Source organism: Miscanthus floridulus, chromosome 10 (assembly GCF_019320115.1).
Source record: "Miscanthus floridulus cultivar M001 chromosome 10, ASM1932011v1, whole genome shotgun sequence".
NCBI classification, from domain to species: domain Eukaryota; kingdom Viridiplantae; phylum Streptophyta; class Magnoliopsida; order Poales; family Poaceae; genus Miscanthus; species Miscanthus floridulus.
In genome coordinates, this window is record NC_089589.1 from 5,195,162 (window position 1) to 5,220,700 (window position 25,539).

Below are 25,539 nucleotides of genomic sequence, written 5' to 3' on the forward strand. Positions count from 1 at the left end.
AGGCCAGAAAGAGACCTGGACTGCAGATACCATGTAGAAAGGTTTTGGGGAATCACCACGCACCCATTGTGGGTGTGCCTTCATATATATAGCCACGTACAGGAGGAGATAGTACAAGTGAAGTACAATAGGCTAATCTGTACAATAATCCTAATACTAAGGAATACTAAGGTCCGTCCATAATCTAAGCAGCAGCAACTCAGAGGCTTAAGGGTTACATCTACATTATGATAAATACCATCAACCACTGTCTTGTGCACTTTGGTCATGTCCTTGTTGGCACTAACAGGACTCATGGTGGTGGAAAGAGATTACACATGAAAGCACTAGCACCATACTGCCCAATTAGTAGCAACTTGTAGACCTCCTATTCTGGAATAGTTCTCTTTGGTGAACTGTTTTGCTCAAAACCACACCTGCTTATTTCAAAATTCAATTTACAGGAAAAAATGGTGGGTGTGGAAGCCTCTGTACTGTCTGCCTCAGTAACTGGGATGCTGAAGATTGTCAGCAACAAGTTAGCTCCACTGGTCATAAAAGAGTACAGTTCTATAGTAGGTGTGGAAAAGGACCTCTAGGAGCTCCAAGATCTGGTTCAGGAGATCAATATCCATCTAGAAACAGCAGGAAATAGAGCTACAGGGGATGCTCCATGGCTCAAAAAGTTGAAAGAACTGGCACTAGATGTTGATGACATTGTGGATGAGTTCCAGCTAAAGGCTGAAAAACAAGACACTGATGGTGGTGGTGGATTTGTGTCCAGGTACCTGCACACAAAAACAGAATCATTTATATTTCAATGCAAGGCGGCCAAAAAGATCAAGAAAATCAAGAAGAGATTTGCTGAGATTGTGAAGCAAAGAACCGACTTGACTGCAATATTTGGGCATGATCCTGTTAGTCATGTAAACATGTCAGCTGTCAATATGCAAGCATTGCCTGTCGGAGATGAGGTAGCAATACTTGGAAGAGACCAAGAGATGCACCAAATTATATCTACTCTGGTAGAGACTAATGACAAACAGGAAATCAAGATAGTTTCCATAGTTGGACTCGGTGGCTCTGGGAAAACTACTCTTCTAAACTAGTTTTCAATGATGGCAAAACAATAGAGAAGCATTTTGAAGTTAGACTATGGGTTCATGTGTCACAAGAATTTGATTTTGAAAAGATCATCAAGAAACTATATGAGGCTTTTGCTGATAAAGGTCTCGGACACCCTTCCTTGCCATATATGAGCAAGAGAGTCCGAGAGGGGTTGACAAAGAAGAAGTTTCTAATTTTAATGGATGATGTTTGGACCGAGTCTCAAAATCAGTGGGACAAAATAATGGGCTATCTAAAAACTGGTGCACCTGGAAGTTGGATTTTACTCACTACTTGCAGTAAAAATGTTGCAGAAGTAGTGCGCTCCACATACCAGTTTTGTTTGCGACGCTTATCTCCGGATGACAGTTGGCAGCTATTCCAACAAAGCTTTAGGATGCCTGCGAAATTCTTGGAGTCTGACTTTATAAAGGTTGGAAAAGAGATTGTGGAAACATGTTGTGGGTTGCCACTAGCAATTAAAGTTCTTGCAGGTTCTCTTGGTGGCAAGGAACTAATAGGAGAATGGCAGGCCATGAGAGACATTTTATTAGATGTTGAGGGTGAAGACTCAGTGTCTGCATGCTTGAAGTTGAGCTATTTTCATCTGCCATCCAATCTGAAGCAGTGTTTCGCATTGTGTTCATTGTTTCCTGAAGGTCATCGGATCAATAAACAACAGTTGATTGACCAATGGATTGCTCATGATATGATCAGTTTGACTCCTGGTGTTGATGATTTGGAGCATATTGGCCTCAGGTACTTTAATTCACTTGTGCAAGTGTATTTTTTACAAGACGTGTATGAAGATTTTGATGGGAGAGCAACATGTAAGATGCATGATCTGATTCATGATCTTGCCCGCTCCATCTTGTGTGAAGAAATTTCAACTACTGTGCCAGAGGATGCAACAAGTTCCACAAAAGGTTACAGATTCTTTTCTCTAATTGAACCGAGAAAACTTTTGCCCAAAAAGGTTTTTGAAAATGCACGTTCTATATATGTTGATAAGGGCAATGATATATTATTTGGCAGCACACTGAAGAATGCAAAGTGCTTACGCAGTATCATTATTAAGAATTCTATTTTCTCAACACCAGCGCTCACGGCAATATTTCAGGTAAAAAATCTGAAATATCTTGAGATGCCTGAATTGCAATGTGAAGCACTCCCTGAATCTATTACAGATGTTTGGCGCCTACAAGCTCTATACTTACAATCAAGCAATCTTCTCGAGTTGCCTGGATCCATTGGGAAGCTGAAAAGGTTAAGAACACTGAACCTATCATTGTGTTTTAAGCTGAAGAGTTTACCAGATTTTATTGGTGATTGTCAAATGCTTTCAACTTTGGATCTTAAAGGTTGCAAAGCATTTGAGGACCTGCCAGACTCTATCGGTAGGAATAAAAGGCTAAGAGTTTTGAGACTAGTTTCGACTGGAATTCGTAGGCTACCATCAGGTATCACAACTCTTGAAAATCTGGAATATTTGAGAATTAATAAGGAGTGCTCTGAGCTAGTAGGGTTGCCTCAAGGCATTGGGAACCTATCTAAGCTCAAAGAATTGGACATAGATGACTATCAATATCAAAGCATGCCGCAAGGTATTGGGCAGCTCACTCGATTAGAAAAACTGAATATGTTTTGTGTGAGAACTAACAAGAAATATGCACGAATCTCAGAGCTGGTAACTCTATCTAGCATAAGTGGGAAACTAAGTATCCATTGTCTTAGATGCTTGACAGATCAATGTGAGGCAAGGCAGGCATGTTTGAAACAAAAGGAAAAGTTACATGGTCTGGAACTTTCATGGTGGTCTAGATTTGACAAGGAGAATCCTGAACATGAGGTGGTTGCACTTGATGGTTTGGAACCTCCATTAGGGATTAAACGGATAGAAATAAACACATGCAGGTGGACGATTTGCTTCATGGATGCTGAAGCAAGCCAGTGGTGGAGTTCAGCACCATGGTCAATTCCCTTTCTTGATCAAGATGAGCCTACATAGGTTTCCAAACTTGAAGCATCTGGATGGGCTTGTGCAATTGCCCTGTTTAGAGGAGCTTCATCTAAATTGCATGCCTGCTCTTGAGAGCATAAGCGGAGGTCCATTTCCTTCACTTGTGAAACTGAGAATGGATAGACTACATAGTCTGGGAGAGGTGTGGATTGGCAAGGAGGGAGAAGGCTGCAGCAATCATAATCCTTATCAACCAGCAGGAGCGGATCCAACGGGGGGGGGGAGGGGCTCGAGCCCCCCTACCCATACCGGAGCAGTGGAACCCCTGTGGAGCACCCATGAATTTTTAGACAAAGTTCTATAGTGTAGGGGGGCTGAGACTTAAGATCGAGCAGCAGTGTTGTTCAGCCCCCCTGAAATATTTCCTGGATTCGCCGCTGTCAACCAGGACAACTGCAAATTGGTAGTCGTCTTATAGATTTACATATAGAAGATTGTCCTAAACTAGTGGTTAAGCCACACTTCCCAATTTCACTTGAGCACTTGTGGTTGAACAAATCTAGTAACAACCTGCTGCTATCTTCATTCCAAGTCCAAGGGTCCTCTTCGTCCTCCAATTCTCCACCTGAAGGCACTCCAAATATGGTATATGGAGGCATCAATAACTTTATCACGACCACCGTCACCTGGATTAAGATTGGAGCTTCTCCAGCATATGTTGGCACTTGAGTCTTTGGAGATTATCCTCTGCAGTGACCTAATTGAGCTGCTCGAGTATCTAGGGAACCTCTCTTCCCTGCAACGGATGACTATAAAAAACTGTGACAGCTTAAGTGGCCTTCCCCGATCAATAGGTCAACTCACCTCTCTCCAGGAGCTCATAATAGAAAAATGCCATGCATTTGTCCAGTTTCCGGAAAGCTTGGGAGAGCTACGCTCTCTACGTAGGTTCGACATTTCTGATTTGCGAGTCTTGACTTGCCTTCCCAAATCCTTGTGCCACCTTACATCGCTCAAGGAGCTAAGCATAAGCGACTGTGAAGCATTTTTCCAATTTCCCGAAGGTCTGGGAGAGCTCCACTCTCTATGTAGGATCGAGATTTTGGGTTTGCCAGTCTTGACTTGCCTTCCCGAATCCTTGTGCCTCCTTACGTCCCTCAAGTTGCTCGACATAGAACACTGTGAAGCGCTTGTTGAATTGCCCCAAGGTCTGGGACAGCTCTGCTCTCTAAGCAAGTTGGTTATTTGGTGCTTGCCACGGCTGACTTGCCTTCCTCAATCATTGTGCCGCCTCATGTCCCTCCAGGAATTCCAGATTGGAGGGTGCGAAGCGCTTGGCGAGCTGCCCGAATGCCTGGGTGAGCTCCGCAGCCTACGCAAGTTAGAGATTTACGGATTGGACAGCTTGACTTGCCTTCCCCAATCATTATGCCGCCTCACCACCCCCCTTAAAGTTCTTGGGATCCTTGACTGCCCAGGCATCAAATCCTTGCCTCAGGGGATAAAGGACCTCACGGCTCTGCAGCGATTGGAGATATGGGACTGCCCTGATCTGGAGAGGCGCTGCGAGGAAAGAACGGGGGAGGACTGGCACCTCATCTCCCACATCCCTAATCTACAACAGCAGTGGCCACATGCTGGTATTCATGTCGGATGCATGTGCGAGTAGGCTAAATTGAACTCTGTTTTCAGGAAGACTGGAACCACTTGTTTTGGTTCATTTCGGTGTGGAGGTGTGCTGAAAAATGGCTCAAGACCATTCTTCTTGCATGAAGTACATGGGTTTGACATCAGATCATATTGCACGGTGTCTCACAAGCTACAGAGTTTCAGCACCAAGGCCATTTGAATTGATGTAAGGTACAAGCACATAGATAATCTTGACTCCTGATATGTTGCGAGAACGTGTGACCATTTTTTTGCTGTAAAATTTATAGTGGAGAACACTCCACATGATCCAGTGTTGTGCTAGCTGTCATGTTTAGAAAATAAATATTATGTGGTTGTCATGTTTAGAAACAGAATATTTCATAGTTGAACTCTGCAAGCACCGCAAGTATTTATAATTGGTTTGCTCTAGTAATTGCACTGCTGCTGATTAAAAAAATGCACTTCTGTACTGCTTCATTATTGGACATTCTGAATGAGGATGTATTTTTTACTTTTAAGCAATTGCCTATTATTGCAGGTCCACTGCATCAGGGGAACTGGGAGTCCTTTATTATTTTCGGTCAGTCAAGATGAAAAACCTGCATGCATGTGTGAAAGTGAAAAATATATGTATATATGAAGGTCTTGAGGCTATATGTAAACAAGTCCCCATTTTGGTCTTTCGGTGCGGGTAATCTGTACCTGTGGTCTGTGGAGTGTGGACACGATATAGTTTTTTTTCAACACGAGGAGTTCCCCATTTCCATTAAGCTAACGGAAATACAAGCATTTGGGTACAGATAGAGACAGACTACAGAAAAGAGAGACCTGATAATGCAGATATCATCAGGGAACCTAGGGGCCTGTTCGCATGAACTTATCAGCCGACTTATCAGCTAAAATCTACAGTATTTTTTCTCACAACAAAACAGCTTCAAATTTATGAAGTGAGCAACCTGAAGAAATGCATTGGTTTACTTACTGCTTTGCCATGAAGAAATGCATTAGGGCACGTTCAACAGTTTAGACGGCTGCCGTCTGCAAGCACGGGTTATGTCACATAGAGACAGCAATACAGACAAATTATACAATGGGTTGTCTTTTAGGCTATCTGCAAGATAATTAATTCTTGTACAGACTCATAAATTAAGGTGATAAAAATGGCTTGGGAGCACGAGCCCCTGTCGTACAACGGTGCTGGAGCGGGCGATATAACTTGGGAGCACGAGTCCTCGTCGTCTCTTCGTGAAGAGACGGCACACCCGTCTATTGGCTGAGTCGAGGAGTTTTTTTTTGCAAAAAATAACATCTCCCAGACGGCAAAAAAAAACGACCGTTGTACGTGCCCTTAGTTTACTTACTGCTTGTACTACTACCATCTTGCCTGTGCTCACGTGAGCTGCAAATTTCCTTTATTTGCTAGCTGAGGCCATTAAGTAATTTGTTTGGTGAACTGCACTGTTTTTTTCACCATATGTGGATGGACCATTAAATTTTGTCAAGCGCACGACGTACTATGCTTTGTCCTGTCCAATGAATTTCCGCACACCACACTCTGCCTCGCCGCTTCCGCCTGTGCTGCTCGCTCCGGCCTGCGACGCGCGCCTCGCCGATGACACTTACTCCCTCCCGTTGCTTGCCCCACCTGTCACGCACTTGGCCCGCCCGCCACGGCCATCCCTCATCGTGGCCCCATCCTGCGCGCGCGGCCTCTGCTCTCCCATCTCTCGCTCTCTATTGCGCGTCCGCTGACAGTAAAGCATCTCCCCGGCCTCTTCCCCAACCCCCACACCACCGAGATGCCTCGCCGCAGCCGCCCCTGCCGATGGCCGCTGGGCGCACGTGCCGGGGCGTCTCGGATTGTCCCCGACTAAGCCAAGGGCAACCACGAGCACGACCGGATGCTAGTGGTGCTCACGCCGCCGCTCGCCACTGGCTCCCACCCCCGATAGCCTGAATCGACCAGCCCAGGCCTCCCCTCTCCTATGTTGCGAATGTATGTTTAAGTGTTTCAAAGGTATAATGCAATTGTTTCATATGGATGTTGCAAAAATAGATTGGGAATATTGCACATGTTGCATATGCTGCAAGCGTTTGTTCAAAATGTTTCGTCTGTTCGAGACGTATGTTGCAAGCGTTTTGATTTAGATGTTGCATATGTTTTCACACATATGTTGCAAGAGTATGTTCCAAATGTTTTATCTGTTTCGGTCTTATGTTGCAGCAAGAGTTTTCATGTTGCAAGTGTAAATGTTTTATCTGGATGTTACATATGTTTCACTCATATGTTGCAAGTATATGTTATAGATGTTTCATTTATTTCAGACTCATGTTGCATTCAAGTGTTTTATGTTACACGTGTTTCATGTTGTTCGTAGAGTTAGAGGGTGCGGGGAGTGATGGTGGCACAGCACGGGCGTCGGGGAATGGGGCGCGGCGAGCCGGGGGCCGGCAGTCAGGGTGCGATGGGGGCAGGGTGCGTGTGCGGAGCGGGGCGAACAGCTAGGTGAATGGGGATGGGTTGAATCGAAGCGGACGTGGTGGACTGCGCGTGCGAGGCGAGTCATCCAGACGCGTGAGCACAGCGACGGGGTGGGATGCGCTTGTAGGGCGGGGCGAATTAGGAGACGCGGGGCAGGCTGCGCTGGCGGTCGGAGGCTCATGTCCGTCCAGATGTCCGGGGGCTAACCATACCTTGTTTTGCATATGAAATTTGAGATGTATTTCTTCACGTTTCGCTCGGCTGGGCCGTTGTCAAAAGCCGCTGATTATCCTCGTACAAGTCGCGTCAACCACGATACGATTAGCAATAATGAAGCAAACGCACGCACGCAGCGTGTCATGGTTCCTCGTCATTCCACTGAGATGATCATCCGATCCGACCACATTTATATGGTCGGTGGTTGGTAACGGCGCGGCCGACCACGCAATAACGGGGGTAACGGCGGCCGACCACGCGACGCGACGCATCACCATGTCCTGTCGGCGTCGGCACAAAATTTCCCCTTTTTATTTACAAAAAAAACTAGTACTTCAGGTCTAAGTAATAAATAAACTGGTAAAAAAACAGCAACATCGTCGTTCACATCGACTTTAATTTGTCTGCCAAAGAAAGAAGCTTGTTATATAACAGACCAGACCCTGATGCTAGCTAGCTCTTCCTTGTCTGTGTAAACGTAACTATAAAACGCGGACCAGCCAGCCGAGGCAGCCAAGAGCCAACATACACCGGCGAGACGTACGTACGGTCCGATCAAACGATGGCACTGCAGGCCGGCATGGGAGACAGCAGGACGAGACTGCTGCTCTGCGCGGCGTTGCTCCTCCTCTGCCTGTCCGCACGTCTCCAGGGTGCTTGCTGTGTTGAGGCCGGCGGCGGCATCGAAGGCGGTGCCGGTGCCGGTGCCGGTGAAGCCGGTGGCGAAGGAGGATCCGAAGGTGGGGGCGGCAGCAGTGGCGGGAAGGGTGGTGGCAGCGCTGGTTCTAGTCGTCCCTACTCCTCCAGCGGTGTCGCTGGTGGGCCCGTTCGATCTGGCGCGGCCCGTTTGTTTCCATTTGGTGCCGCCGCTGCTATCGTCGTCGTTTGGTACGGATGATGATCTTCGTCGGTCACCAATGCAACGACACTGATATGAATCCCGTGCTATATCTTGCATTGTAGTATATACGAGTTCAATAATTTGGTATATGCATGTCTGTATGATTATACGTACGCACACGCTAATTAAATTAAATTGCATGGTCAACGGTAGCTACCCTACCCTGGTTTGTTCTAAACCTTGCTTGCCTTCTCTTTATTTGGTTTGTACGTAGTACTGCGCTGTATGGATAGTTAGCCTGCAGATGTTTCTTTGTATCTTATTTCACTTTTCATGACCAGGCCTCCGCCGCCGCTGCTTTGTTGAATATTGGCCGAGCCGCGCTAGCCTCTAAGCCTACAATAGGCAAGTACGATAGTAGCTGATACAAGTACGAGTGAGATATAGAGTTCGAGAAGGCAGCAGGCACTAGAAGGTTCTAGAAGATATAGGAAGCTTAGGACCGGGTACAGGAGAGAGAACTAGAGGAGGAAGAGGAACGGTAGAGGGAACACATGGTTCTGGTTCTGAATCTTCTCCGCTGCTGCTCTTTTTTTCTTCTTCTTGTAGTCCTTGACCACAGCGTTGGCATGGCCCATGGCCCATACATCAGGCGGCCCAGGATGATAGGACCTAAGAACAGGCCTTCTTGGATCCTACAAGGTGGTTACTACAACTATGGGCCCACTTATCTTTTCATGGTGCTTACACATGCAAGCATTTTTTACTGCCACTGCTTGGTTTTCATGCTCTCCTTTCCGTTCTAGCTAATCCAACACCATGTCTTCGCTCCAAGAGCTAATCCAGCGAGATTTGACACAGATGCAGCATGCACTCGGGAACAAGGATGCTCTGGTGAGATTCTATCAACCATGGCAATCCCTTTGTCCCACTACTAGAGAAAGGGAATGCAGTTTCGGTTAAGAAACCCCTTTTACTCTTGACCGAAACTACGAATTCAGAACTAAAATGACATCTTTAATCCTGATTGATAACACCAACCAGCTAAAAGGGTGTCATGCCGCCGCATACACGTGGCTGCGACCAAGAATTGTTTTCTAAGGGTAGCCCCAAAACCATGTAATTACGTATCAAATATATCGTGTACAATGGTTGGTGGTCCTAACCCTATTGAAATATGAACTATACCACACATAAATTTAGCATAATTGTATTTGAAGAACATATGTCGTATAGTTTCATTAGAACTACAAAAATAACATGTTAGATCCTCATGCCGGTTTGTTTTGGCTGAGTTATCTTTAGCTTCAGAACGACACCCCTCTGCCTCGTTGTCCTGATTTCACGCAGAATTTATTGTAAAATCACCACTCCATGTAAGATATCTGTCTGGAATAAATGTCGATTGGCCTGTTATACTGCTCGCGATTGGGGAACCCCTCATGTATGGTCAGTACCTTAGTGAACCATTTATAGTCAAACATTGAAAACGCAGATTGGTCTATATTGATTAATGTTGTTTGCCTCTTTCAGCTTGGGGATCAATGAGATAATCCCATAGTTTATTCTTGATAAGCTGAGCTCTACTTTGTCAAATTTCTAGAACATTTTTAGCATAGTACCGACCTTTGATTTACTCCCAAATCTCTCTATCAAACCCCACTAACTAAGAACCCATCCGGACCAGGGCAGAGCTTTTGCAACCACAATTCCATATCTTTCGGCCCTTTTTCTCGCTCTTCGAGCGTAAATGGTTTTGATTAATTCTTGAGCTTTCTCTTCTGTCAGACACCCTCTGTGTTGCCAAAAGGTATCATCTAATATAGGACCTGTTTGCATCCATCAACTAAACTTTAGCTGACGAGGATCCAAACAGCACAGCTAAAAGACCAGCTAAAGTTTAGCTGAGTTTAGTTGTTTCAACCCATCTAGAGTTTAGTTGTTTCAACCCATTTAAAGTTTAGCTAAGTCTATTAGCTGGAAGATCCAAACATCCAGCTAAAGTTTAGCTGTGAGAACTTTTAGATGGCTAAAGTTTAGTTTTAAAATTTTAGCTAGCTAAACTTTAGTTAGGTGGATCCAAACATGCCCAAAATTAATCCCTCCTGACTTTTTCAAAACAATTATTTGTAGTACCCCTCTATATGATTCATGAGTTCCAACGCATCTCTTATTTCTCTGTGGCAATCTTCCAAAGAAAATATTGTGCATTTCTTTTTCCTCCCATGAGCAACCCCATGGAAATAACCACTGGTAGCATCTCCCTCTAATATCCATTTAAGACCACCCCTCTTCTGCATCCCATGAAATCTCTTCAAACGAGTATTTTTTTTCAAGTAACTCCTGAGTATCATATCTTAATTTCCATTGGGCAGGCATCAACCCATGATCTCTTGTTGTTATAATGATTGCATACGGGTGTCAATTAATTATTCTCATATTTTCTTCTATAAGCTACTCCCTCCATCTCATGGAGAGTTCAATCATAGTTTTTTGGACATATTAATATACATGGAAAATGATCCTGGCCTTATTAACTGTTTGGTTCCTTGTATTTAGACCCAATGACCTTTTTTCTATTATACTGGTGCGCTAACAGTTCGGTTCCCACGTCCAGACATCATGGCAGTTCATGATCCACCAACCCACGGACGGAGCTACGTGGGGGCCAAACTGGGTCTGGCCCCCTTACTTCGGTTGTATCACTGAGGTTCATATGTCGCTGTATGCATGCAATTAATTTTTGCCTCTCTCGTACCATGCTTGCTGTTGCTGATGAGTGGATCACAGCTTACAAATATGTAAATCCGCACATTGTTTATTCTTCTTTGACAGAATTTCAATTGTTCAGTGCAGTCTATATAGATAGAACTTGAAAAACAAAGATTTTCCACAGAATTCCAATGGTTTATATTACTATTGGTAAATACTGTGGCAGTGTAGCTTTGAATTAGCCCCCCCTACACGTTCATGCAAGCTCCGCCACTGCACCAACCTGCCTTGCGACTGACCATCCATAACCTGTTCCTCCATTGTAGCTCCCTACTCAGCCTCGGCTGTCGCATCTCCGTCCACAGGTTGCACCTCTGATTCGAGAAGTAGAACGGGTCCAAGCAGGCACCTTGATCCTTTGTATTGGCATTGTACAGATCACCGTCCAAGTCGATGTGCAGACGGCCAGTGCTCCATCCTCCCTTTGAGTCGGAAGCTGTGGGCGCGCTCGCGGATCTCCCAGAGGAAGTAGCCACCGCCCCTATTACCATGAGGACAGGTGCAAATTGAGTTCACTCAAGTAGAGTACGGCGTATCCACCGGTCCTACGATCTCCGCTGCCTCCGGGGGCCACGATGAGGCGAGAATGTGGAAAGGAAAAGGGTGGCGGAGAGCAGGGGCGGGGCATACAAGCACTACGCCAGAAAGCAACAAAGGAAACGCGTCCAGCAGAGATAGTAAGTTAGCCACCGTCATAGATTAAGCAGAGACTAGGAGAGGGGCGGGCCGGCGGCGGATGAGAGGAGAGGGCCAGTAACTGATAAGGATGAGGGTGCGCATGGTTTAAAACAAGGTTGCACTTCATGACTTTCCAAACCCAAGATTGCACCTCCCGGAATTGCAATTTTCATGGGACGAAGAGAGTAGTATCTCATAACATGAGTTGTTCATGTTCTCTCTCCTCCAATAACACAATTGCGGGTGTTGGCAAACTTGGCATGATTGGGAACGCTTTAGCCCTATGCAATAGATCATCTCTCTCTCGTTTGGAAACTAACATATAAGTTATGATGCCTTATGCCACTCCACAAATTTTGAACTTAAGATTCAATCAATGTGTGGAGAAACACAAAGAGAGAAATTTTATCAGGGGTAGGTTGGACCAGGGAAGTCAATTGAGCCAAACTTTTGTTAGGGACGCTTTTGAGTGGACAATGTGGATTGTTCGCAATAATAAAATGGATGTTTTCCAAAATAAAATAGAAGAGTGTTAACGAGCGCCAAAACACTTAGGGAGCATTAATTGAATGGGTATATCTCCTCAGCATGTGACTGATGGAAACTTTATCCATCAGTCACCACTCCTCCCCATCGGACGAGTGGACAGGACAAACAAGGCGAGCGGGTGAGCTGATGTAGATTTCGTGTGTGACGCCGGCGTGCTTGACCTTGACCCGGATGGTGGGCACCGGCTTCATGTTGGGCGACGCCTCGTCGTTGCCCGCCCCCCGCCACCGCCCCTCTTCTGCACGAGCATCCCGCTGGGCCACACCGCCCATACCTCCTCCGCCGGCACCTTGCTGCCATTCCCTCCACCGCCGCCAGCTGCAGCCACAGTCGCCGGCGCCTCCTATGTCGACCCCAGATTCACCGGTGCGCCCTTCCTGCTCTTGGGATTCGCCCCCAGCTTGCTCACCGCCTCCTGCTCGCTCCCTCCCCCTTCGCTTCGCGTATCGCAATGAACTTGGTCGCCAGCCGGACCTCCTCAGCAATGGCGCGAACCAAAGCCCCGCTAGCAAGCTAGCCAGATGGCCGGTGAACACGAAGGCAGGTGGGCAATGGGGATTGGAGGGAGAAGCTAAGGAAGAAGACCGACGGACGGATGGATGGACAGCGAATACCCAAGAGGAGGAAAAAATCGGACGGAGGAGGGAGGTGCCTGATGGATTTGTAGGATAGCAGGCAACTGCCGTCAAGTAAATCTGTAATTGAATCTATCTATACAACACTTGGTTGTTTTGGGCTCTCCCAACACCCGATTTTTTTCTTCGTACTTCTTCTTTGCGCCACCCCGCCTCCACCCATCGCTCACCATCCCGCTGCGGCGCGGTAGAGTCTCGCTGGAGCTGCGCGGCCTCCGTCCCCCTCTCCCCTTGCTGCCATCATGGCAATGGGCACCCCCGCCCCGATCTGGCCTGACCACCTCCACCGCCGCTGGAACCCTAACACCGCCCTCCTGCCGTCCCCACCGTCTGGATAGCCTGCCTCCCTCTGAGCCCCTTATAACCTCGCTGGAGTTGGGGAAGAAGAGAGGGAGAGACCGGAGATGGAAAAGAATGAGAGGGAGAGGAATAGAGTGTTTGGAGGCAGAGAAACACTCTGAGTGTCATTTAGCATTACTGTCACTGATCAGTTTTCTTCCCTGGTCCACTCCAAAAATTGTGCTGATCCTCTTGTTCTGAGCCAATTCCGCGCCTAATCTCGTCGAGCTCGATCGCGCAACCAAAGCTGAGCACAAGCAGAGCCAGCACCAAAAGATGGGCATCGTCACCGCCAGCAGCGAGGAGCTGTGGGTAGTGCTGACGACGCTGCTGCTGCTGGCCAGGTTCACCGTAGGCTCTCTCAGGCCCCGCTTCTCCTCGCGGCGGCTCGTCGCTCCCGCTGTCCGCCTGCTGCAGATTCTCAACTACTACGCCGTCATCTACACCCTCGGCCTCATGAAGCCGTCCACCTCCTCCTGCTTCTTCTTCCAGGTCTGGGCAGTGCTCATCGTCACCATGCAGCAGAGCGGCAACATCGGTCGCCCCTACCGGCCCAAGGAGATGAGCCTCGTCGACCTCCTCACCGCCCTCTGGTCCGCCAACGAGCTCGAGGCGGCGAAGGGCACGCCGCCCCAGCTCGAGGCGGCGCTCTGGATCATCTGGTCCACAAACGCCGCGCGCATCATCTGGTACTACGTCTCCTCCCACCGCACGGCGAGCGCCGCCATGAAGGGCGTCAAGGTTCTCAGCGACTACATGGCTATGGTGCAGCACGCCGCCGCCGCCTGCCCGCGCACCATGAAAGGGTACAGGTAACTCGTCGTCGGGGAAGAAGAGCTGAGGATGGACGTTGCGCCGCCCGCGTTCACGCCCGAGATGGTCGTCCTACCGTCGTGGCCTGCAGATGGCCGGATTGTCACCGTCGAGGAGGTGTGGGAGCAGGCGGGCGGCGGCGACAGGCTGCTGGGCGAGGCCATGGACCGCGACAGCCGGTTCAAGGACGTCTGCCTCTCCTTCGCGCTGTACAAGCTTCAGAGACGCCGATTCCACGACTTCCCCATCGCGGAGGCGGCGCACCCGACGACGCGGCGGCTCGTCGCCGGCCCCGTCCTGGAGGAGGGGCCCGACGGCTACGAGCGCGCGCTCCGCGTCACCGAGGCGGAGCTGTCATTCCTCCGCGGCTCTATCTACAGCAAGCACGCGGTGGTGTTCGCCGCCGGCTTCCCTTGCGTGCGCCTGCTGCTATCGCTGCTCATGACCGCGGCCACCTTGTACCTCTTCTACGCCGTGCGCGACATGCCCGAAGAGAACTACGACATGCCCGAAGAGAACTATGTCGACAGGAACAGTATCAGCCACGGCGTGGTCGTCACCCGCTGCATCATCGCCATCATCGTCTGCAGGGAGCTCATGGAGGTCGGCGTCTACGTGCTGTCGTAGTGGACCAAGGTCTGGATCATCTGCCACTACATCAAGCTGAAGCAGCGGCAAGGGCATGGGCGAGCCGCGACGCTGCGGAGGCTGGCGGCGGAGAAGGCGGCGAGGATCATGTTCGCTGCCATCTGGCAGGGCCGATGGGACCAGCGGATTCGCCAGTACAACCTGCTCATGTCGGCGCGAACCAAGTTCCCAATAAGGCCACTCGTCGTCAGGAAGGTCAAGCTGCAGAGCGAGGTGAAGAGGGTGGTGTTCGGGTCGCTCAAGGCCATGATCATGAGCGTTCCCGATCATCAGTGTCCATCAGAGGCGTCTTGGGCCGAACAGACGAACACTCTGTTGATGTCCTACTTCCGGAACGCCTTCGCCGATGGCCATGGGGGGTCCTCCATGGAGGATACCGCCCATGAGCTTGAGGGCGACACCCACAAGATCCTGGTCTGGCACGTCGCTACCAGCCTCTACCAGATCAAGCTGCTTGACGAAGCCGCACAAGGAGCTGGCCGCGGCGCCGACCTGTACTCCCTACCGCCAACGCCAACTGCCGCCGGCGACGAGGGCAAGCTGCCGGCTGCCGTGCCGTGGCCGTGGCATTACGCGGCCGCGGTGAGCCTGTCCAACTACTGCGCGTACCTGGCCACGCAGGCGCTGGTGCCGGACAACGGCCTGGTGGCCAACAAGGTGTTCGACGCCGTGCGCGGCGAGGCCCGCGTCGCCCTGCGCGGGTGCGGCGCTGCCACTCTCGCGGAGATCCGCGAAAGGCTCGTCAGGCTCGCGGGTAAAGGCAATGGCGACGCCACGATCGTCGGGATGGGCGCTCGACTGTCGGAGAAGATCCTGTCCCTGTACGAAAGGGACGAGCTGTGGGAGCGGCTGGGCAGGTTCTGGGCGGGCTTCCTCCTGCACCTGTCGGCGTCGACGAGGGCAGCCAAGCATAGGATACACCTGCAAGGGCGTGGGGAGCTCACCACCCACCTCTGGGTGCTCCTGTCGCACGCCGGCTTCCTCGGCAGCACCAGCCATGGCAAGCAACTGCTAGACCCGGACGACCTCAACGACGCCTGAGATCATTATTGGCAAAATAAAGTACTCCGTATTTGTTTGGCAACAACGTACCATGCCATGTCTACGATTGATATGCGTGGTTAACTAGCTAGTTATCTGTATTATTACTCTCCCCTCACTCGTAGATGTATGATATTTTGTGCATTTATGAACTTGATCTCCAATATGCCCGTAAAAATTTGTTAGCTTCAATTTTTTTACAACAGGTGAATATATACGTAGCATGATCTCTGCATATGTTGCTGTTGCGGCGGAGGCTCGAACCTGCTTTGGTTTTGTGACGATGGGTTTGTTTCGAGGTAGGTTATGTGAGGAGGTTTTGGGTTTATGTAGGTCAAGCTTGCCTCTGACCTGTAGTTACCCACCGGAGGCTGCTACGAAGGCACTGGCCACCATGCTGGTAGGAAGTTTGGGTAATAGGCAGAGGCCAGTGTGGAGGGGTGTATTTGGTTTGCGTTTAGCGCTGGGTACATTGGGCAGTACTGCTGGTGGCCAGTTGTGTAGGTGGTGTTGACCTCTCTTGCGCTCTGCTGTGTCGGAGGTTGGGCAATCTGCTTGTTCTTCATCCTTTCCTGTGTCTCTTTTGTCTCCGGACAATCTTTGGTGACGTGCCCTGCGCTTTCGCTGTGAAAAACACAATATGGTCTGCATTGTTTCTGCTTGTGGTTTTTGTTCTAGTTTTTGCCTTGGTAACCTTGCCGACCTTGGTTCCTGGTCTGGGTCTCCGGCCCTGCTGGCGCTGCCAGTTGCCCTTGTTTGGGGTAAGGTTGACCCTCGATGCTGAGCATGTCCCCCTGGCCTGGTTTTTGATTTGATGCATTCTGGTTCGTATAGCTCTTCTAGGAGTTTTTGCTGCTGTTTTGCTGTCTGTTTTAACCCTGCTCCTCTAGCCTTTTCCGGAGGTCATTGTCTGATCTGCAGTATTTCTCGAACTCATCATACAACTGTTGTATGGAAGTTGGTTTCTTTGTTGCTAGGTGTGCTGCGAATGGCCCAATTCGGAGGCCTTTGATCGCTGCTTCGATGGCGATCTCGTCTGGGACGTCTGGTGCCTTCGCCTTTAGTTGCACGAATTTCCAAAAGTAGTCGTGTAGTTTCTCTCCCTGCATTTGTTTGCACTGGAACATATCTGTGGATGTCAGTGACTGTGCTATTAGCCCCTTGAAATTTGCCAATATCTTGTCCCGAAGGTTTTCCCAAGAATAGACCGTGCTTGGTTTGAGCATGGAGTACCAAGCCAACGCGTCACCTTCGGCAGCAATAACAAATGACTTTGCCAGGACGGCGTTGACTCCGCCGGCGGAGGCTACTGCTGCCTCGTAACTCATAATGAACTGATGGGGGTCTATCTTTCCGTTGAACTTTGGTAGTGTGATTGGCTTGTACGCCGTTGGCCATGGCGATTGTTGTATGCCTTCAGAGAGTGGGGACTTGGGATCGATAGGCCTCCGCATCACCTGAGATGGCATCGTGGTCGGGCTGATCACTGGCGGAGGCCCTTGTGGTATGGTTGCAGTTGGTGTTGCTGCGGAGGCTGGGATTGCGGAGGTTGACGCTGGTACTGCATGCTGCATACTTAGCATCTCAGTATGTAGGACTGCCAACTGCTGCCTTATTTCTGCTGCTTGCGCTGACGCTTGAGTAGCTTGCTGATTAGCTACGAATGCTGCTGCCATTCTGTCTCTCTCTTGTTGCGCTCTTTGCAACTGTGCTTGCAGCTATTGCAGTTCTTGCTCGAGTGTTGTGCCTGAATTTGGTTGGGCCTCCGGATCTTGAATCTCTGGATCTTGGGGTTCCGGTGGTTGACCCTGGGCATCTGCTCTGGTGTCATCCTCCGCTGACGAGGTTGTGTAGGTGATACGAGTGGTGCGCCTAGGCCTTCCATTCTGACCCGTGGTCGTTGCTGCTCTGGTGGTGGTTTTTCTTTTCCCTGCCATCGTTGGTTTGCCTTGGGCAAACCACGGTGGGCGCCAATGTTGAGACTTGCGGTCTCAGACAGTGTGGAGGAGGTAGAGGCCTCCGCCCGCCAAGCGCTGCCCTCAGGCGGAGGCTCGGGAAACAGACACAACAAGTGGGCGTGTAGGGAAATGGCACGTAAAGCTAGGGTTTCATTAATTCCTTTTCCAACCTCCGGTACTGTTACAAGTGTTCCCTATTTATAGGGCTCAACTACCACTTTTACAGAGTTTACAATAGTACCCTTCAACTGCTACAGTACATTCTCAGAATATTCCACTACTCGCCTTTCCTCTCGAGGGTAATCTTGTCATGCCGCCCTCAGGTACTGGGCCTGCGCGATCAGCCGGCCCATCAGGCCTCAGGATTCGGCGATGGGCCTTTGGACCTCCGCCGTCGGTCTCCGCCCCATCAGGCCTCAGGATTCGGGGACGGGCCTTTTGACCTCCGTCGTCGGTCTCCGCCCCATCGGGCCTCAGGATTCGGCGAAGGGCCTTTAGGCTTCCGCCATCGGTCTCCGCCTCTGGGACGCTGAGGCCACAGACCCCCGACGCGCAATATTGCCATCCTCCTGCTTGGGTCTCTGCCCCTACGAGCGGAGGCCGAACCGGCGCGCCTGCGCCATCCACGAGCGCCTTCCTCTGATTACCTGCACACACACGTAGGTAACCTTGGCACTTGATTAGCCTTGCAGCGGGGCGGCCTCCGCCCCCTCTGCCCGGAGACGCCTACGAGTAAATCGGGCGGAGGCTGTGCCAGGGTCACCTGCAGCGTCCTGCAAGCAGTCTGAGAAACCGTCATCTTTCTGGGTCTAGAGGCGTGGTAGCTGGACCTTTGCTTAGGTAGTTGGTCGGAGACGTCTTTGCGAACTGCTGACCGCGTAGGTCTCCGCCACTCTCGGAGGCCATGTTACAACAATGAATAATGTTACTACCACTTTGTCGGATGAAAAAATGACCAAAATAAAAGTTGTATATCTTGATGAGTTCTACAACTTTTATGTTCATGACTTTTTTAGCTAAAATCATTTAATGTATTAAAATGACGTTTGAAGTTACAATTTTTTAAAATTCAAAATTCAAATACATAAAACACATTCACATGAAAAGATGGACAAAGTAATAGTTGTGAGAACACAATAAATTGAAAAAAATTAATTTGTAGGCCCAATCAAATGCTTGGACAATTTTCAGATGTATTACTTTATTAGCTATCTCATTTAAATTCTAACACTAAACTAATAATAATATAAATTTAGCGTAATCTCAAATTTTCTTGTCTTTTTTGAGCTCCTGCCATTATTTCCCTAGATTAATAACGTAAATTCAGCTAAGTAATCTTTTTTTTTTTTGTCATTTTTGCTCCTGCCATTCTTTTCCTCCAGTTTTTTTTTTTTATTTCGTGCCTTCATTTCTCCCACACAACTAATCTTATTTCTCTCACGGCCCACACTAGTTATTCGGAAGCCAAATAATGGCCCCACCTTTCATAGAGACTAGCTACACAGGATCGTGTACAAACAGCCTGGGAACCGCCCCTGATTTTGGATCTCGTCAATTCTCCCGGGTGACTCGTGGTTCATTTTATTTTTTCCATTCCATCGCACAACTCCATACCTCTCTTCTCCCTCCAGCAAACAGGAAGTCCCCACTACACCACCATCGGGGCAGCAGTAGCGCCGCGTCCCGGCACCAGCGCCAGCAGCTGCATCGCGCCGCCGCAGACGCCGCAGGACAACGCCTGGCGGCTGCACCGCACCGCCGGACGCTGCAGGAGAACGCCCATGTGCCCCCGCACCCTCGCCGGTCCCTGTCGCCGCCTGAAGAGGTCATTGAACCAAGAGGTACTAGCTGTTTATCATTTCACGTTTATTAATTTTCTGTCTATGGGATAACCATTCATATGGGTCTGGATAAAAAAATCTGGTTGTTTTCCTTCTTGATCAGATTTCATCTTATCAGTTACCTGGCACCTGGACTTTGTGTAGTCACATCACTTTGGACTAATATGATGAGGTAGGACCTATTTGAAATTTTATATGGGCACCATAAAATTGATTCTATATTTGTGTTGTTGCAGTCATTAGATTTCAGCTTCTATATTAAATTTCATGGCCTTCAAATTTTTTACGGTCCTTTCTATAACCTATTATGATTTTACTTCTAAGTTTCACATTAAAGTAATCCAATATTTATCTGTGTAGGTTGAGAAGACAAATAGATGGTCACAGTAGTGGAATGCTAGACTAAACTGAAGGAAGGAGAAAGGAGGGCTGCTGGCATTCTAAGAGGATCCCTTTATGTTTTATATTTGACTCCCGTAGGAACTTGTACTCTGAAGAGAAACCGTGTCATGAATTATGTGGCTGGTATTCATTGTAAAGAAACAAATTCTTTATACTAGATGGCTGAGTGTGCTTATTTTCTACGTGTTGGATGGTCTTGCATTTTTCATTAAATTGTACAGGCATTATCCCTATGTTTGTGTCAAAAATTAAATATTTATGATATTAATTAATTGATGATTTAATGGTTTATTCCTTGCAACACATGTAAGTGTTGCAACAAACTAAATCTAGATGTTGCAACAAACCGTAGCAGTAGTTCGCTCATGGTTTGTACAAACACATATAAGCGTTGCCATAACCCATCTTATGCGTTGCAATTTTACAACGGTTATTAGTATGTGTTACCAACGGATAAATAAGTGTTGCAATAGACCCTTGCAACGCCACTTTAGGCAACACATATTAGATGCATTGATATAGACCCTGCCAACGCATATATGGACTTCTAGCAACGCATATTTACGCTGCAAAAGGGGTGTCATGTTGTAGTGTGTTTCCAAAATAAAGGTAAAATTATAAGACCTCTAATAAAATAGGGGCAAAATCGCAAGACTAAACTTGTCTTTTTAACAAAAGTTAACACAGTTAAGAGGACTTCATGGAATAAGAGAAAACTCTTTCTTCAATTCGAAAATGTAGGGGTAAAATCACAGAGATTAAAAAAATAAAGCAAACTTACTATTTTGCTTCGAAACAAAGGGACGAACGCTTAAGCCTCTAAAATAAAAAATATGTCAATTAGCACTACTAATCTACTACTACATTAATTGGCGCACTAATCAATGCATCAATGAACATAGTAGCACTTAGAGCAGGTACAATAATTGGCTTATAGCTAAACAAATGCTGATGTGGAGGAGAGAAGGGAGGAAAGAGAGGAGAGCTTGGCTCTGATGCAAGCAAGAAGCTGGGCACGGATGCATATGCAGTAGTGGGTCTATGCACTAAGTGAATGTGAGGAGGATTAAGAAAGAGAAGGGGGGACATGGGTAAAACAAACAATAAAAAAGTTTTTCGTAGACAAATAAGAGACTACTATTGTATAGCTGAGCTCTTGCAACTTGGCTAATAGACAAACACTTGGGTTTATTATTGGCCTTGCTCTTATCAAACTAATATTATCATCATAATTAGCACTAAGTAATAATGTATAATATCCTAATAATTTTGAATTTATTTACTAATGACTAAGATTAGAAAATTTGGACCGGTCATTTATTTCAAATAGCATATAGAGGAATATTTCGACCGCCGTTCAATCTATCCACGAACAACACTTTCAACATGTAGACCATTACCTTCCCTTCATAAGATACGTATGGAATCTGTTAGGAATTTAGGCAATTTTATGTTAAAATTAATTCAAAAAAATAATAACAAATTTATGATGACAAATATGTGTACGTATGTGATTTTACTACTACTCAGATTAGCAGCAAATATATTGATGAACATCATACTGATCATGACGGAGAAGGGATTGAACTTAGTCAATTTGAGAATAGAAATGTACCCTGCAGAGGGACCCATGCTCAAGGCACCGGTGGCTCCAGACCCACTCATGGTGAGTTGCTCGAAGTCGCGGACCACAATCGTTGTAGGAAGATGTACGCAATGCCATCACTCGAACGTCCACCAGAAAGTAGACGGTCGATCCGACGAAGAAACCAGGAAGGAGAGATGCTCCCTAAAAAACTGATCACCCGCACATACTCAAGCAGGTGTCCTAATACGAACGGCGGTTCTGAAGGCATGCTCTCCCAAAGCTCCATGCGCAGAGGATGGGACGGGGAGTACTCGAATACAACTCGGCCGAAGGATGGATTGGTATGGCGCGTGAGGCAACAGGGAGATGGGAGGGAAGGTAATGACTGAGAGATCAGGGAGACGAAGAGTCGAAGTGAACCATAGTGGATGGTAACTGACCCGTAAGTAACTCCTCCACATTAGCGCCTATACCATTTCCTCTTCTTTAGCCAGCCCAAGTGGCAAAACCAACCCACACCCGCGCTCATGCAAGTCACGCATGCACGCATCGCATCGGCCTAAGTGGGCAAAACCAACCCACATCCGTGCTCGTGCATGTCACGCATCGCTCGCCACGCCATGCCACACCACGCCATGCACGCATCGCTTGCCACGCCATGCCTTGGCTCGGTGGCGGCGGTAGCGCGCGCGTGTGGCACGCCTTTGGCCTCTTTGAACTTCTCTATAGGTGCACAAGTGTGTAGCCTATTTAAGTTGAGTCAACAATCAGTCAAAATCCCATACGGGACTAAAACTATATTGTACCACAACATTTAATATGGGACTAGAACTAATTGATTTATTAAATAAAATATGGGCCAAAACCCATATAATATTCAACAATCCCTACCAAATTCTAGGGCACATAAGAAATGCTCTCAGTTTCCTGTTGTTTGATATACCAGTGTTTCGATAGAGACTGTTAAGTTGAACTTCCACCTAGAGCAAAGGTTACGCTTACTCACAACTATACAATAGACTATGCCTTGAATTGACAGTTTTATGCGAAATAAGTTTCACCTAGGCCCTTTACTGATACTAGGTTGCAAAAAGCATCCCCTCTGGTTGGAGCATATAAGTCATACTCCTATCCCATTCATGAGTATCTAGACATCACCCAAATCTCATAGACTGTGACTAGCAATCGAACTCACATAGGTGTGTTTCTCAAAAGATGTTCTATAGGACATCTTTGCTTCAACAAGCCACTTTGAAACACATTAAGGTATAAAACCAACCTGCCTTACAGAAAAGGAAAGAAGTGCATCTGATATGGGTTTAATTAAGGGTCTTTCCTCACAGCCTACCCCTGGTTTGTTTCACCATTCTACTTCACGGGATCTCCGATCACATAGAACATGTTACCACCATGATAGACTTTATGTGGGTCTCAAGCCCATTTTACTCGATGCACTATCTATCACATTACGTGATAGTCCCTTAGTGAATTGATCTGCCAGATTTTTAGACGTGTGGACATAGTCCAACTCTATCACTCTAGAGTTTCTCAATTTTCTGACAGATTTTAATCTCTGCTTAACGTGCCTTATGGACTTCATGTTGTCCTTAGAACTGTTTACCTTAGTTATCGCTGTTTGGTTGTCACAGTTCATAGAAATAACTGGTATAGGTTTCTCTACAACCGGTAAATCCATAAGGAGTTCACGAAGCCACTCGGCCTCAGCGCTAGCGGAGTCTAATGCTATGAGTTCTGCTTCCATAGTTGACTTTGTTAAAACAGTTTGCTTGCAAAACTTTCATGAAACAACACCACTTCCAAACAAGAACACATATCCGCTTATGGCATAAAGCTCATTAGCATCAGATATTCAATTAGCATCACAGAAACCCTCTAGTACCTTCGGGTACCTGGTATAGTGAATGCCATAGCTCATAGTACCTTTCAGATAGCGCAGTACTCTCTCAAGAGCACGCCAATGATTGTCTCCCGAATTTGACACAAACCGACTTAGTTTGCTCACAACAAACGAGATATCAGGCCTCGTGGCGCTAACCAGATACATAAGTGAACCAATGATTTGGGAGTATCTCAATTGATCCCTTGCTATTCTTCGATTTTTCCTTAATAGCACACTAGGGTCATAAGGCGTAGGAGCAGGTTGACAGTCACTAAACCTAAAGCGACTCAATACCTTTTCCACATAGTGGGATTGTGAAAGTGTAACCCCATGATTGCCTTCTCTTAACACTTGACATTAAGAATAACATCAGCTTCTCCCAAGTCTTTCATCTCAAAATTATTAGACAACAGGTCTTTAACCTCCTTAATCACATTAAGGCTGGTTCCAAAGATCTATATGTCATCAACATATAAACATAAGATCACTCCTTCGCCCCCACTATACCAATAGTATACACATGTGTCAGCTTCATTTACAACAAAGCCAGCATATGTCAAAGTTCTGTCAAATTTCTCAATGCCACTGCTAAGGAGCTTATTTCAAGCAATATAAGAACTTCAATAACTTACACACCATGCCCTCTTGACCATTTGCTATAAATCCATCTGGCTGATCCATATAGATCTCCTCCTCTAACTCTCCATTTAGGAAAGCCATCTTTACATCCATCTGATGAATGATAAGACCATGAGCGGCAGTCAGAGAAAGTAACACTCGAATTATGGTTAATCGAGCAATAGGTGAATAAGTATCGAAGAAATCTTCACCTTCTTTCTGGGTATAACCCTTTGCCACAAGCCTTGCCTTGTACCTCTCAATTGTACCATCAGGCCTAAGCTTTTTCTTGAACACCTATTTGCATCCTATTGGTTTACATCCATAAGGACGTTTAACAATTTCCCAAGTTCCATTAGACATGATTGAATCCATCTCACTCCGTACTGCTTCCTTCCACAAGTCAGCATTAGGAGAGGAATATGCATCTTCAATGGTTCTTGGTATGTCATCCACAAGGTACATAATATAGTCATCACCAAAAGACTTTGCAGTCCATTGTCTCTTACTCTTTTGAGTGACTATAATGTCATCCTCCTCAGGATTATGCATATGAGGTTCCTCAGAATGTTCTATCAGAATAAATTGCTAATGGGGAATTATAGGTTCATGACTAGACGTGCTAGGCGCATTTTTTTATGGGAAATCACTTTAAAAAAATGTAGCTTCTCTAGACTCCATGATAGTACCAACATGCATGTTAGGTACCCTAGAATTTATAATTAAGAATCTATATCCAACGCTGTGAATAGCATAACCAAGGAAAACACAATCAACAGTTTTAGATCCAAGTTTGCGCTTTTTGTTAATTGACACATTCACTTTGGCAAAACAACCCCAAGTGCGCAAACATGAGAGATTTAATCTTTTCTTTTCCCATTCCTCAAATGGTGTGATTTCTTTATTCTTTGTAGGAACTCTATTCAGGACATGACATGCTATCAAAATAGCCTCACCCCACCATTCTTGAGATAGTCCCGCTGTCTCCAACATGGCGTTAACCAACTCAGTTAGAGTGCGGTTCTTTCTTTCGGCAATCCCATTGGATTGTGATAAGTATGGCGGTGTCGTCTCATGAATAATTCCATGTTCTACGTAGTATTATGAAAATTCACTTGAAAAGTATTCTCCACCACGATCAGACCTTAACCGTTTAACTTTCCTCTCAAGTTGATTTTCTACTTTAGCTTTATAGATCTTAAAGTAATGCAACGCTTCATCTTTTGTTTTTAACAGGTATACATAGCAAAATCTAGTATAATCATCTAAAAGTCATGAAATATCTTTTGCCACCTTTAGTCAACTCACCATTTATCTCGCATATATCGGAATGGATTAGTTATAATGGCGCCAAGTTCCTCGTCTCTGCAGCCTTGTGAGGCTTACGAGGTTGCTTAGATTGCACACACATATGGCACCTAGAACCTTTGACCAAATTAATTTTTAGGATTAAATTCAGATTTGCAAGCCATGATAGACAACCAAAATTAACGTGATAAAGACGTGAATGCCAAATATTTGA

At 47.0% G+C, this 25,539-nt stretch overlaps 1 long non-coding RNA gene and 2 pseudogenes across 1 annotated transcript; all 3 read left to right on the top strand.

Moving 5' to 3' along the window:
* The first annotated feature begins 449 nt into the window (after nucleotides 1-449).
* LOC136487899 (putative disease resistance protein RGA3) lies at nucleotides 450-4,715 on the top strand (annotated as a pseudogene).
* Nucleotides 4,716-13,283: 8,568 nt separating this feature from the next.
* On the top strand, nucleotides 13,284-15,886 carry LOC136490159 (uncharacterized; annotated as a pseudogene).
* A 3,388-nt stretch (nucleotides 15,887-19,274) lies between these two features.
* On the top strand, nucleotides 19,275-20,018 carry LOC136486200 (uncharacterized). Its single transcript, XR_010766730.1, has 3 exons — nucleotides 19,275-19,509; nucleotides 19,613-19,681; nucleotides 19,870-20,018. It is a non-coding gene; the product is annotated as an uncharacterized lncRNA (long non-coding RNA).
* The last annotated feature ends 5,521 nt before the right edge of the window (nucleotides 20,019-25,539 follow it).